Source organism: Ranitomeya imitator, chromosome 2 (genome assembly GCF_032444005.1).
Source record: "Ranitomeya imitator isolate aRanImi1 chromosome 2, aRanImi1.pri, whole genome shotgun sequence".
In the NCBI taxonomy this organism is placed as follows: domain Eukaryota; kingdom Metazoa; phylum Chordata; class Amphibia; order Anura; family Dendrobatidae; genus Ranitomeya; species Ranitomeya imitator.
The window spans coordinates 77,360,217-77,374,900 of NC_091283.1; the positions used below are offsets into that span (position 1 = coordinate 77,360,217).

Consider the following 14,684-nt stretch of genomic DNA (forward strand, 5'->3'; position numbering starts at 1 on the left):
ACGTGGCTCTGCTGTATACTACGTCGCTGTGCAATATACTACGTGGCTGGGCAATATACTATGTGCCTGGGCAATATACTACGTGACTGGCCAATATACTACGTGGCTGGGCAATATACTACGTGGCTGGGCAATATACTACGTCGCTGTGCAATATACTATGTGGCTGGGCAATGTACTACGTGGTTGGGCAATATACTACGTGGGCTGTGCAATATACTACATGGACATGCATATTCTAGAATACCCGATGCGGTAGAATCGGGCCACCATCTAGTTACATAATAAGTCACTATGACTGATAGATAAATATGAAAAAGTGTCTACATGCTACACTAAATAAAGTGATATAGTGCAATGACAAAGCAGATGAAAGTAGTACAAGAAGACATGAAGCATAGCACCAGAAGACCAAGTAATAAGTTAATGTATGCGTGGACAAATGTAAACAGTTATTTAGCTTTGTTGAATGAGGGTTCCACTTTCCCAACGGTCGTTTCGGCTGGTGTGCCTTCTTCTGTGGGAGAAGAGGTCTAAAAAGCAATTTACCACCTTCAGTTAATCACCGCTAGTTTGCCTGGCGCCATTCTCCACTGGCACAGAGCGGTTGTGGAATGCTCCGGCTGGCGATTCAGCGCCTTTCGCTGACATCACATCAGTAGAGCAGTGACGTCTCTTCTGCTCTGCTCTGTTGATGGGGCGTCATGCTAATTAACAGCCGGCTCTCACGGCAGATTTTTCCAATTAAGGAGCTCATGCACATTAGATTAAACTTGGTTGAACTCATTGATATCAGCAGGATTGGTCAGCCATCTATCAAGTGATGTTGGGCAGAGCGAAAAATTAGACATTTTTCATTTATATCCAAGATCTATTAGTTTCTGGCAGCGGCTTTCTTCCCTCTCTAAATTGGAAAAGAAGGAACCCTTGGCCATCCTTCGTGTGTTTGGGGAAGTTGAAAGAGTGCTATCGGCTGAAGTTTGAGGTGTATGGAAAACTTTACCAAAGGATTGTTTGATTTCATTGTTTTGTTTCCTCCTAAAGTGTTGTCCACTACTCAGACACCCATGTGTTGTGGATTCTGTTTTTGGGCTCCCTCTGGTGGTTACAGATGGTACTGGGTGACTTGTGTTCTCTGCGGTCTCTGGTGTCCACCTGTTCTATCAGGATATGGGAGTTTCCTATTTAACCTGGCTTTCTTGTCATTTCCTCGCCGGCGATCAATGTAATCAGTGTGTCTTGTTACCTCTGCTTTCCGCTTCTGTAATCATCAGGACAAGCTAAGTTTTTGATTTTCCTGTTCCCCGTTTTGCTTTATTTTTGTTTTAGTCCAGCTTGCAGTTATGTGATTCCTTGTTGCTGGTTGCTCTAGTGGGCTGATATTACTCCTCATGTTCCATGAGTTGGCACATGAGTTCAGGTAATTTCAGGATGGTTTTTTGTAGGGTTTTTCGCTGACCGCGCAGTTCACTTTTGTATCCTCTGCTATCTAGTTTTAGCGGGCCTCATTTTTGCTGAATCTGTTTTCATTACTACGTATGTGCTTTCCTCTCATTTCACCGTCATTACATGTGGGGGGCTGCTATTTCTGTGGGGTGTTTCTCTGGAGGCAAGAGAGGTATTTGTTTCTTCTAATAGGGGAAGCTAGTCCTTCGGCTGGCGCGAGATGTCTAGAATCATCGTAGGCACGTTCCCTGGCTACTGCTAGTGTTGTGAATTAGGTTCAGGATCGCGGTCAGCTCAGTTTCCATCACCCTAGAGCTTGTTCTGTTTTTTGTATGCTTGTCCTTTTGTGATCCCCTGCCATTGGGATCATGACACCCATGTGTCAATCAGCATGTAAAATGTCAACACTTATACTTTATACTCACCTCCAGTGCCAATGCTGTTCCAGCTGTGTCGGCACTAGCTGTCCTGGGCATCACGCGTGGCAAGCCATAGCTCTGACTTCATCTGGATGACTGATTCGTCCGAAGGTGTGGAGAGTGACATAATAATGTGATGTAATCCCCAGGAGAGCCAGTTCCGACACCGCTGGAATTGCGCGGTCACCGGTGGTGAGTATGTGTTGTCATTTTACTGGGGGTAAAGATGCTGATTGAGACAAGGTTGTCCGAGCAGTGGACAAATTCAAATTGGATTCTTATAACCATTTTCATATTGTAGCGTGGCTGGAAAACAATAAAGTACATTAAATTAAATCTTTAAGTGAAATTTTCATTTCACTTTCAGAAAGAGAGCTTTATCAGTGGTTAGATAAAGTGTAAAATTGTTAAGCAGATATATTGCTTTTCAGAGGATTTATCCTGTTATGGGTTAGCACTCACTCTGCTTTCAAATGAAGACTCTGGGGTCTTCACAATGAGTTCTGAGTTGTGTTCCTTGTCAGAAGTATAAACCAAATGTATCAGACAAAGCAGTATCCTGGCAACTGCAACCTATAATCGACAGTAGATGTTACTGTGCATGCCGTATAACTGCAGAATACATTAATGATGTATTTATTTCCATATTATTCCATAACCTAACTTGTATTATGCTTACATTCCAGGAATCGTCTCTCTGGTCTCTCTCTCCATGTTATCTTATGAACGTTACCTTACAGTACTGAAATGTACAAAAGTTGATGCCTCCAACTACAAAAATGCCTGGATTTGTATTGCGGGGTCTTGGATCTATTCTCTTTTGGACAATACCTCCCCTTTTTGGATGGAGCAGTTATGGGCTTGAGAGCTCAGGGACCACCTGTTCAGTAGTCTGGAACTCCAGATCATATAACAATGTATCTTACATTGTGTGCCTCTTTCTGTTCTGCCTGATCCTACCTTTACTCATCATGATATTTAGCTACGGCCATATTGTCCGAGTCATCCGAGGGGTAAGTTTACAGTAAACTGATTATTTACATTCCCAAATTCTTTCGTATTGTATATACTAGTCCAAGATGTACATGAACTGTCATGGCTCTCCTATACTGTTACTTGACTCTTGTTGAGTGTTTTTTCTACCTCTGAATTCTTTCAGCATTATTGATACTGGAACTTGCTTTCCCTCACTTCCCAGCAAGTATTCCACCTGACTTTGTCCAGTTTCCAGTTGGTTCCAAACTCCCTTTTTTTTTTTTTTTTTGCTTGTTTTGCATTTTTGGCAGACAGGAGAGCAGGAGCAGAGACACAGCTCCGCCCCCACTTCCTGTAATCATCACAGTATACATCGAATTTTATTGAAGGAACCTCCCAATGATAACAGTATAATCTCCAAAATGAATAAAAACTCAAAATGCACTGTCCCAAATTATTAGACACAGTAGAATTTCTAAACATTTGATATGTTTTAAAGAACTGAAAATGCTCATTTGTGGAATTTGGGGCATTAGGAGGTCAGATTCACTGAGCAAAAAAGCTATTTAACTCCAAAACATCCTAACAGGCCAAGTTACATGTTAACATAGGACCCCTTCTTTGATATCACCTTCACAATTCTTGTATCCATTGACCTTGAGTTTTTAGAGCGTTTCTGCTTGTATTTCTTTGCATGAAGTCGGAATAGCCTCCCAGAGCTGCTGTTTTGATGTGAACTGCCTCTCACCCTCATAGATCTTTTGCTTGATGATACTCCAAAGGTTCTCTATAGGGTTGAGGTCAAAGGAAGATGGTGGCCGCACCATGAGTTTATCTCCTTTTATGCCCATAGCAGCCAGTGACTCAGAGGTATTCTTTGCAGCATGAGATGGTGTATTGTCATGCATGAAGAGGATTTTGCTCCTGGAGGCACGTTCCTGATTTTTGTACCATGGAAGAAAGTTGTCAGTCAGAAACTCTATATACTTTGCAGAGGTCATTTTCACACCTTCAGGAACCTTAAAGGGTCCTACTAGCTGTTTTCCCATGATCCTGGCACAAAACATAACTCCTCCACCTCCTTGCTGACGTCGCAGCCTTGTTGGGACATGGTGGCCATCCACCAACCACCCACTACTCCATCCATCTGGGCCATCCAAGCTTGCTTGACACTCATCAATAAACAAGACTGTTTGAAAATTAGTCTTCATGTATGTCTGGGCCCACTGCAACCGTTTCTGCTTGTGAACACTGTTTAGGTGTGGCCGAATAGTAGGTTTATGCACCACAGCAAGCCTTTGAAGGATCCTACACCTTGAGGTTTGAGGGACTCCAGAGGCACCAGCAGCTTCAAATAACTGTTTACTGGTTTGTAATGGCTTTTTAGCAGCTGCTCTCTTAATCCAATGAGTTTGTCTGGCAGAAACCTTCCTCATTATGCCTTTATCTGCATGAACTCTGTCTGTGCTCAGATTCAGCCACAAATCTCTTTACCATATGATGATCACTCTTAAGTTTTCATGAAATATCTAATGTTTTCATACCTTGTCCATGGCATTGCACTATGTAATGCTTTTTAGCAGCAGAGAGATCCTTTTTATTTCCCATATTGCTTGAAATCTGTGCCCTGCTTAATAATGTGGAACATAATTTTTAAGTAGTTTTCCTTTAATTAGAATCACCTGGAAAACTACCGTATTTTTCGGACTATAAGACGCACCGGACCATAAGACACACCCCAAATTTGGGGTGAAAATTGCAGAAAAAAAGATTTTTTATAAGATGGGGGTCCGTCTTATTGTCCGAATTTACAGTATCTTACCTGAGGGCTGGCGGTGGCAGAGCAGGGTCACAGGAGGCAAGGTGTCGGCAGAGGTGGGGTGATGCTGGGATGAGGAGGTGCTGGGATGAGAAGGTGCTGGGATGAGGAGGTGCTGGGATGAGGAGGTGCTGGGATGAGGAGGTGCTGGGATGAGGAGGTGCTGGGATGAGGAGGTGCTGGGATCAGGAGGTGCAGTGAGAGGTATGGCGTGAGAGGGGTCCCAGGCTTACCGTGCAGGCAATGCAGGCTTACCGTGGCGGCAGAGGTGCGGTGGCAGAGGTGCGGTAGCAGAGGTGCAGCGGCAGAGGAGGCGCAGTAAGCGGGGTCCCTTTCCCCGGTATAGTGATGCAGCAGCCCGGTAAGCAGCAGAGCCGGGTGAATCCTGTTGTTATCGGCCTCCGGCGCTCTGCTTTCCTCTGCACTGTCAGCGCCGGTCAGCTGGAAAGCAGAGCGGTGATGTCACCGCTGTGCTTTCCGGCTGGCCGGCGCTGACACAGGATGCAGGAGGAGTGCAGAGAAGCAGAGCGCCGGGGACAGACAGCTGAAGGTAAGTATGTAGTGTTTGTTTTTTTAACGTTTACGCTGGTAACCATGGTAAACATCGGGTTACTAAGCGCGGCCCTGCGCTTAGTAACCCGATGTTTACCCTGGTTACCGGGGACCTCGGGATCGTTGGTCGCTGGAGAGCTGTCTGTGTGACAGCTCTCCAGCGACCAAACAGCGACGCTACAGCGATCGACATCGTTGTCGGTATCGCTGCAGCGTCGCTGAGTGTGAAGGTACCTTTATATTGACAGCTAAAGGTGTATGTAAATGAATAACTTATTCAGTGTCTCTATTCATGCTCCAAGAAGCATTTTTTTATTCTTCACTGTATGGATGGTCTTTTATGGTTTAACAAAATAGTGTCCAGCCTGCCACCATTTTGTTGAATCAACGCAGAAGCAAATTACAAAAAGTCCTCATTTTAACTCATGCAGATTTTTGTAACGTTCAAATAGAATTTAATTCCACTCTAATATTCGCTCATCTCTAGCTGGAATGACAGTATGATTATCATTTCCTCTATAGTCTCCTAAATAAGCTGGTACATTGTAAGCATACAGTCAGGAGGATGAACTATGATCGCTTACATTATAACTGTGTGACAGGAGCTGTGCAGTCATCATCATTCTCTCTGATATAAGCTTATACCCCCACTGCCTCTACAGACAACTTCAGTGGTACAGTTCTTTTAGTTGCATCATGCATGAAATTATATTGTCTGAGATGGATTGTCTGAGATGATCAAATAATCTAACTGAAGGGAAGTATATATAAATTAACAGAAAAAAATGAATAACTAAATAAGGTAATTCTAGCCAAATTATAAAAAGTGGGGGAATAATGAAAGGAAGAATTAAAAAAAAGAAAACCTTTAGCTCTACCTTAAATAATACAAATGTGGCAACTTGCAAAAGCCACCAGTGGAAGCCTACTAAAATTATTTTTTTAATGTAACAAGCAGTGTAAATTCATCTTTATTATAGAGTTAAAAATTTGGATTTTCCTTGTCTCTGGTGATCTCTAGTCAGCAAGCGATTTCAATGTGGCTGCTGGTTGGACAGCCATCTTTAAGAATGATATCATCACATTTTTCAAGAGTAAATTGATCAGGATCCATCCAAAGCAAAATGTTTCACAAAAATATTTATGCAAGGCCTCTGTCATTTGCTTTCAATATTTTAATATTATTATTTTTTTCACAGATGTGCAGGATTAACCTGACAACAGCTCAGAAGAGGGAACACCATTTATTATTTATGATCGTGTGCATGGTCACTTGTTATTTGCTGTGCTGGTTACCATATGGATTAGTGTCATTGATCACAACATTTGGAGAGCCCGGAGCTGTCTCGCCCACAATTAGTATCATACCGTCCATTCTCGCCAAGAGCAGCACTTTTATTAATCCTTTAATTTATATTTTTATGAATAAACAGGTAAGATTTCAGAGGGTCATTATAGATTTTTATGTATATTATTTATAGTTTTATGATATTTCTGACTTTGTTTTACAATATATACATATTTAAAATGTCTATTTCTTTTGAAATTCAAGTCCTTTGTAAGAAAATGTATTGTGGTTTCTAAAGGAGCTGACCACCAGATCAAGCATGTATTTATTATGCTGCTTGCCAGTCAATTATCGTAGGAGCTTCTGAAAACCCACTGTAATAAATGCTAATTACTCAAGAAAGGAGAAAATGAAGAACAATATAGTTCTTCCTGCATAAGATAAAATATTTATGGATGAAGATGGACAGGAGCGAGTTTTAGGTTCATAGGCTTAGGGTAATTTTTAGCTAATTGTTACTTATAGACTCTTGAGGACTGTTCTTAAGTCCTTTTTATGACATTTTAATTACAACTTTCAAGGTAATTCAGTGCCAAGCCTATCGCATCCCTGCTGCTACTGTACATTAGTAAGTAATCCACTTGGGAGACATTACAAATATACTCGTTTAGAAAGTTGGCACTTAAAGGATATAGTTAGCTACAGTGGAATTATTTTCACTGAAACACTATTTGTTTTTATTTCATAAATCAATAGTGCTTATTATTAACGGCCTTCAGCCAGATCTCGAGTCATGGTGACTTGATAGGTGAATGCTCTGTAGGCAGATCGAACTTGTGCAAGCCTAGATAGGTCCACCAGGGTCTTCTCCACCATTATCTTTATTGTATCAAACCATAGAGTTGCTGATCTTCCTCTTTGCCTTGTTCCTTCTTTTCTTCCAACCATGATGTCCTTCTCCAGTGATTACTCTCTTCATATGTCGTGGTTTGGTGATCCTTGCCTCGAGTGACATGTCTGGCTTGATTTGTTCCAAAATTGATTTGTTTCATCTTCTTGCCATCCATGTTATTGATAACATCCTTCTCCAGCATCACATTTCGAGGGTGGTGATTCTTCTTCTGTCTTGTTTCTTTGTCGTCCAGGTTTCACATCCATATATTTTGCATCAATAGTACACATACAAATAAGTAACTTTGTCATACATCTTATCAGAGATTTTTTTGCCTGGATTGATTTTTCATTCTCAGTTCATGAGTAAATTTTGGAAAATCTGAGTTCAGTGAAGACAGATCTTCACATTACTAAGATAGGAGATGATAGTTGGTGCTTTTAACCCTTTAAGCCCCGAGGGTGGTTTGCACGTTAATGACCGAGCCAATTTTTACAATTCTGACCACTGTCCCTTTATGAGGTTATAACTCTGGAACGCTTCAAAGGATCCCAGTGATTCTGACATTGTTTTCTCGTGAGATATTGTACTTTATGATAATGGTAAAATTTATTCAATATAATTTGCGTTTATTTGAGAAAAAAACAGAAATTTGGCAAAAATTTTGAAAATTTCACAATTTTCCAACTTTGAATTTTTATGCCCTTAAATCACAGAGATATGTCATGCAAAATACTTAATAAGTAACATTTTCCACATGTCTACTTTACATCAGCACAATTTTGGAACCAAAATTTTTTTTGTTAGGGAGTTATAAGGGTTAAAAGTTGACCAGCAATTTCTCATTTTTACAACACCATTTTTTTTTTAGGGACCACATCTCATTTGAAGTAATTTTGAGGGGTCTATATGATAGAAAATACCCAAGTGTGACACCATTCTAAAAACTGCACCCCTCAAGGTGCTCAAAACCATATTCAAGAAGTTTATTAACCCTTCAGGTGTTTTACAGGAATTTTTGGAATGTTTAAATAAAAATGAACATTTAACTTTTTTTCACACAATTTATTTCAGCTCCAATTTGTTTTATTTTACCAAGGGTAACATGAGAAAATGGACGAAAGTTGTTGTACAATTTGTCCTGAGTACGCTGATACCCCATATGTGGGGGTAAATCACTGTTTGGGCGCATGGCAGAGCTCGGAAGGAAAGGAGCGCCATTTGACTTTTCAATGCAAAATTGACTGGAATTGAGATGAGACGCCATGTTGCGTTTGGAGAGCCCCTGATGTGCCTAAACATTGAAACCCCCACAAGTGACACCATTTTGGAAAGTAGACCCCTTAAGGAACTTATCTAGATGTGTGCTGAGCACTTTGACCCACCAAGTGCTTCATAGAAGTTTATAATGTAGAGCCGTAAAAATAAAAATAAAAAATCATATTTTTTCACAAAAATGATCTTTTTGCCCCCAATTTTTTATTTTCCCAAGGGTAAGAGAAGAAATTAGACCACAAAAGTTGTTGTGCAATTTGTCCTGAGTATGCTGATACCCCATATGTGGGTGTAAACTATTGTTTGGGCGCATGGCAGCGCTCGAAAGGGAAGGAGCGCCATTTGACTTTTCAATGCAAAATTGACTGGAATTGAGATGGGACGGCAAGTTGCGTTTGGAGAGCCCCTGATGTGCCTAAACATTGAAACCACCCACAAGTGACACCATTTTGGAAAGTAGACCCCCTAAGGAACTTATCTAGATGTGTTTTGAGAACTTTGAACCCCCAAGTGTTTCACTACAGTTTATAACGCAGAGCCGTGAAAATAAAAATTCTTTTTCACAAAAATGATTTTTTAGCCCCCAGTTTTGTATTTTCACAAGGGTAACAGGATAAATTGGACCCCAAAAGTTGTTGTCCAATTTGTCCTGAGTACGCTGATACCCCATATGTGGGGGGAACCACTGTTTGGGTGCATGGCAGAGCTCGGAAGGGAAGGAGCGCCATTTGGAATACAGACTTAGATGGATTGGTCTGCAGGCGTCACATTGCATTTGCAGAGCCCCTGATGTACTCAAACAGTAGAAACCCCCCACAAGTGACCCCATATTGGAAACTAGACCTCCCAAGGAACTTATCTAGATGTGTTGTGTTGTGAATTCTGCTCTTGGGCTCCCTCTGGTAGTTATGAGTGGTAGTGCTGCGGTAGTTGGATCGCAGCATTTATCAGGTGTATCTATTTTTTGCAATTTGGGCTGGGCTATATAGCCTTGATTTTTTGCAGCCTAGCTATTTCTCTGGAGATGCAGATATACTCTCCATGTCTTTAGTCAGATGTGGTGTTTTGTATTTTCTGTGGTGGATATTTTCTAGTGTTTTAATACTGACCGCATAGTACTCTGTCCTATTCTTTCTTTTTAGCTAGTATGGCCTCCTATGCTAAATCCTGATTTCATTTCTGCATATGTTATTTCCCTCTCCTCTCACAGTCAATATTTGTGGGGGGCTGTCTTTCCTTTGGGGATTTTCTCTGAGGCAAGATAGTTTTCCCGTTTCTGTCTTTAGGGGTAGTTATTTCTTAGGCTGTGTCGAGGGGTCTAGGGAGTGTTAGGTACCCCCCACGGCTACTTCTAGTTGCAGTGCTAAGTTCAGGGTTTGCGGTCAGTACAGGTGCCACCTTCTCCAGAGTGTGTCTCATGCTGCTCCAAGGCCACCAGATCATAACAGTGTTGTGAGAACATTGAACCCACAAGTGTTTCACTGCAGTTTACAACGCAGAGCCGTGAAAATAAAAAAATCTTATTTTTCCCACAACAATGATTTTTAGCCCCCCAAATTTTTATTTTCCCAAGGATAACAAGAGAACTTGGACCCCAAAAGTTGTTGTCCAATTTGTCCCGAATACGCTGATACCCCATATGTTGGGGTAAACCCCTGTTTGGGCACACCGGAGAGCTCGGAAGGGAAGGAGCACTGTTTTACTTTTTCAACGCAGAATTGGCTGGAATTGAGATCGGACGCCATGTCGCGTTTGGAGAGCCCCTGATGTGCCTGAACAGTGGAAACTTCCCAATTCTACCTGAAACCCTAATCCAACAACATCCCTAACCCTAATCCCAACGGTAACCCTAACCACACCTCTAACTGACACACCCCTAATTCTAATCCCAACCCTAATCCCAACCGTAAATGTAATCCAAACCCTAACCCTAACTTTAGCCCCAACCCTAACCCTAACTTTAGCTCCAACCCTAGCCCCAACCCTAACCCTAGCCCTAACCCTAGCCCTAACCCTAGCCCCAACCCTAGCCCTAACCCAAACCCAAACCCTAGCCCTAACCCTAGCTCTAATGGGAAAATGGAAATAAATACATTTTTTTAATTTTATTATTTTTCCCTAACTAAGGGGGTGATGAAGGGGGGTTTGATTTACTTTTATAGTGTTTTTTATATCGGATTTTTAGAATTGGCAGCTGTCACACACTAAAAGACGCTTTTTTTATAGCAAAAAAGTTTTTGCGTCTCCACCTTTTGAGACCTATAATTTTTCCATATTTTGGTCCACAGAGTCATCTGAGGTCTTGTTTTTTGCGGGATGAGTTGACATTTTTATTGGTAACATTTTTGGACACGTGACAGTTTTTGATAACTTTTTATTCCGATTTTTGTGAGGCAGAATGACCAAAAACCAGCTATTCATGAATTTCTTTTGGGGGAGGCGTTTATACCATTCCGCGTTTTGGTAAAATTGTTAAAGCAGTTTTATTCGTCGGGTCAGTACGATTACAGCGATATCTCATTTAAATCAATTTTTTTATGTTTTGGCGCTTTTATACGATAAAAGCTATTTTATAGAAAAAATAATTATTTTTGCATCGCTTTATTCTGAGGACTATAACTTTTTTATTTTTTTGCTTATGATGCTGTCTGGCAGCTCGTTTTTTGCGGGACAAGATGACGTTTTCAGAGGTACCATGGTTATTTATATCCGTCTTTTTGATCGTGTGTTATTCCACTTTTTGTTTGGCAGTATGATAGTTGTTTTTTCGCTGTTTTTTTTTTTTATCTTACGGTGTTCACTGAAGAGGTTAACTAGTGGGACAGTTTTATAGGTTGGGTCGTTACGGACGCGGCGATACTAAATATGTGTACTTTTATTGTTTGTTTTTTTTAGATAAAGAAATGTATTTATGGGAATAATATTTTTTTTTAATTTATTTAGGATTTTTTTTTTTTTTTTTTTTACACATGTGTAAATTTTTTTTTAAACCTTTTTTTACTTTGTCCCGGGGGGACATCACAGATCGCCGATCGGACAGTTTGCATAGCACTCTGTAAGATCGGCGATCTCACTCACATCGCTGCAGGCTTACCAGCGCCTGCAGTCGACCCGGAAGTGCTCCCTGCAGGACCCGGATGCAGTCCCGCGGCCATTTTGGATCCGGGGACTGCAGGGAGAAGACGCTCGGTACAAGGTGAGTACATCACCTTGCACTGATCGTCTCAGAGAAGCACGCAGGGAGACCCCCTCCCTGCGCGATGCTTCCCTGTACCGCCGGCACACCGCGATCATGTTTGATCGCGGTGTGCCGGGGGTTACCGCTCCTGGCACATAGTGCCGGATGTCAGCTGCGATAGTCAGCTGACACCCGGCCGCGATCGGCCGCGCTCCCCCCGTGAGCGTGGCCGATCGCTATGACGTACTATCCCGTCGGTGAGAATTAAGGCCCACCCCACCTCGATGGGATAGTACGTCATATGGGATTAAGGGGTTAAAATTCTATGAAACAGGAATAGAATGAGGAGTGAGGATCTAGAGGAACACACAGACATTCTGCTGAAATGATAGTTACAGTTCTCCATAGAATTTTATGAGCACCAACTATCCTCTCCTGTCTCAGTAATGGGAAAATCTATATTCATTGAAGACAGATTTTACCTATGGATTGAGAATTTTGAGAATGAAAGATCAGTCCAGGAGGAGAAAGGGACAAAGAAACAGTTTTGTCTGATAAGATAAATTACAAAGTTTCTTATTTTTACATGAACTATTCATTTATGAAGAAAAAAAAAACGGTTACTGTTTAAATTCACATTTTCGGGGATACAAATGATTTTTGCAATTGATTTTCATTGAACAAAGTGTTGCACTGTTTAACTGCAGAATGAGTTACCTGAGAATCCATCAGCGGGCTGGTTCTAATAGAGAGTTTGTAACTCCTTTATCTTTTTCTGAACTCCCCTCAGCTGATTTATGACCACACCAAAGATCAGCTCAACTTTGGTGTGATCTGTGATCACAAATCAGCACAAGAGTTTTTTTTTTTTTTTTAAAGATACAGATAAAAGAGATATAAACTCCAAGTCAGAGCAAGCTCACTGATGGATTCTCAATTAATATATTCTATACCAAGCAATGTGCCTGAAAATGAAGCATGTACAATGCAAAGATGCAACATTTTTAAACAAACATGCAAAAATGATTTTTAGCCCAAAATACATAGTTAAATTTAAAAAAATAGTTCCAAAGGTGTTTTAGTGTATCCCACTTCATCACTCACTTTTAGGGGTCTTAAGCTTAAGTTAATGAATATGTACTTGTTACTAGAGATGGGCAGATAGGATTGTGGGGCTTCAGACCATCGGCCGGGTCTGTAGTCTCTGGCCACCGGATGGGAGGCTTATAAATCCCTTACCTTTCGGGATCCTCTGCGCGGCTTTTGATTAGTTGGACTGGCGCAACGTCATGATTACAGAGTAATGCATAGATGGCTTTTCGCCAGCCCCTCTAATCAGAAGCCGCTCCCGAGATCCTGGAAGGTAAGAGATTCATGAGCCTCCTGTCCAGCGGCCACAGACACCTCAATTGGCCAATGGACCGGAGTCCCATAAATTGATCCTCCCAACTCTACTCATTACCTTCTGTTGTATGAATCGTGAACAATGTTGATATTTTTTATTTTCTGTTCATTCTTTTTCAGTTTCGCAGGTGTCTTGTAGCTCTTTTGAAATGTGAATCAGAACAACATGATAGTGACTTGACTTTAAATTCAAGACACTCGAAAGACCTACAAATGAAAGAAAATGGCAGAATCCAACAATGCTTTAGCCAGGCCTTTCCAAGAAAGGACACAATGGCTTCTACTGGAAAACAGCAAAAAATGACCCTGGTAGTTCATTACATAGATTATAGATAAGCTGTAATGTCAAACCGCCTGCTGCTTAATCACTTAAGTGATTTGTAACAAGTGAAGATAAAAAGGGCCCAAAAAACTGAATTTGGAGAAGAACTGTGTGAATAGAGTGGGCAAGTAAGTAGCCATCATTTGTGACCATCATCATTAAAGAGAGTGACAGGAGTTTACATTTATTATCATGGTCCTGTAATTGGCCATATACTATATACAAAGTGTTTCCTTTGTACATAGAGACATTGATGTGATGACTTCTTTGACTTGGCATGACCAAAATTATCAGCTTAGAAGATTTTCATCAGTAAAACAGCTATAAGCTTCTCCTATATTTGAATCAGGGGAAATAGTCAAAAAATGGCTTTGATTTCATGGAAGAACTTAAGTACCTTATTCTTTACAAAAACAAACATTCAAGCCTTACCTCTGAAGAACTCTCATGATGATATTTGAGAACGGAAGACTATTGAAAAATGGTCATCTTCATCTAGAGATAGCAGCGTTAGCTACGGAGTCAAAGACGAAAGGAAGCAACTGAAAATGTTTTCAGGAAGACCTACTTAGATTATTCCATAAAGATCTGTTCACTGCCCATACACGATGTGTGCCACCCACCCCGTGTCCTAGGAATGGACGAGAAGTCATATTTCTGACTAAAGAGATTGCTATGAAATATAATATCTTTATGTCTTGGTTTATTTCTTTTTTATCATCAAGGATTATTGTGTTTGTGGTTTGCCTCCATGGATGATGCTTGTTTAGCCATCTATGACTTTTTAGAGTTCTAGTAGGGGTGAAACTACTCGTCAAAAGTAGTATCCGTGGTTACGCTAAGAAATATTGCAGAGATGACTTATATATATCTAGACTGCACCTTGTGTGACTTAGGCATTGTACATAGTCATCAACAAGCTCTCTATAAAAGTACCAACTCCTGGCTGGGCTCCATTACTAAATAAATCTGTACAGAACCTCCACCTACCATTTGCCAGTTATAATACCGGTGTCTCCTTATGCAGTGGGGGTGAATTTTTTAAAATTCTTTTTAGCCATCCAGCACCAGTGTACAGATACTTCTGTACTCCCATATAGCAATGCCCCTATAT

General features: G+C 41.0%; 1 pseudogene; it reads left to right on the forward strand.

The window, feature by feature from the left end:
• The window catches only part of LOC138666261 (opsin-3-like), a 44,587-nt pseudogene extending 30,627 nt beyond the window's left edge, over positions 1-13,960 (forward strand).
• The last annotated feature ends 724 nt before the right edge of the window (positions 13,961-14,684 follow it).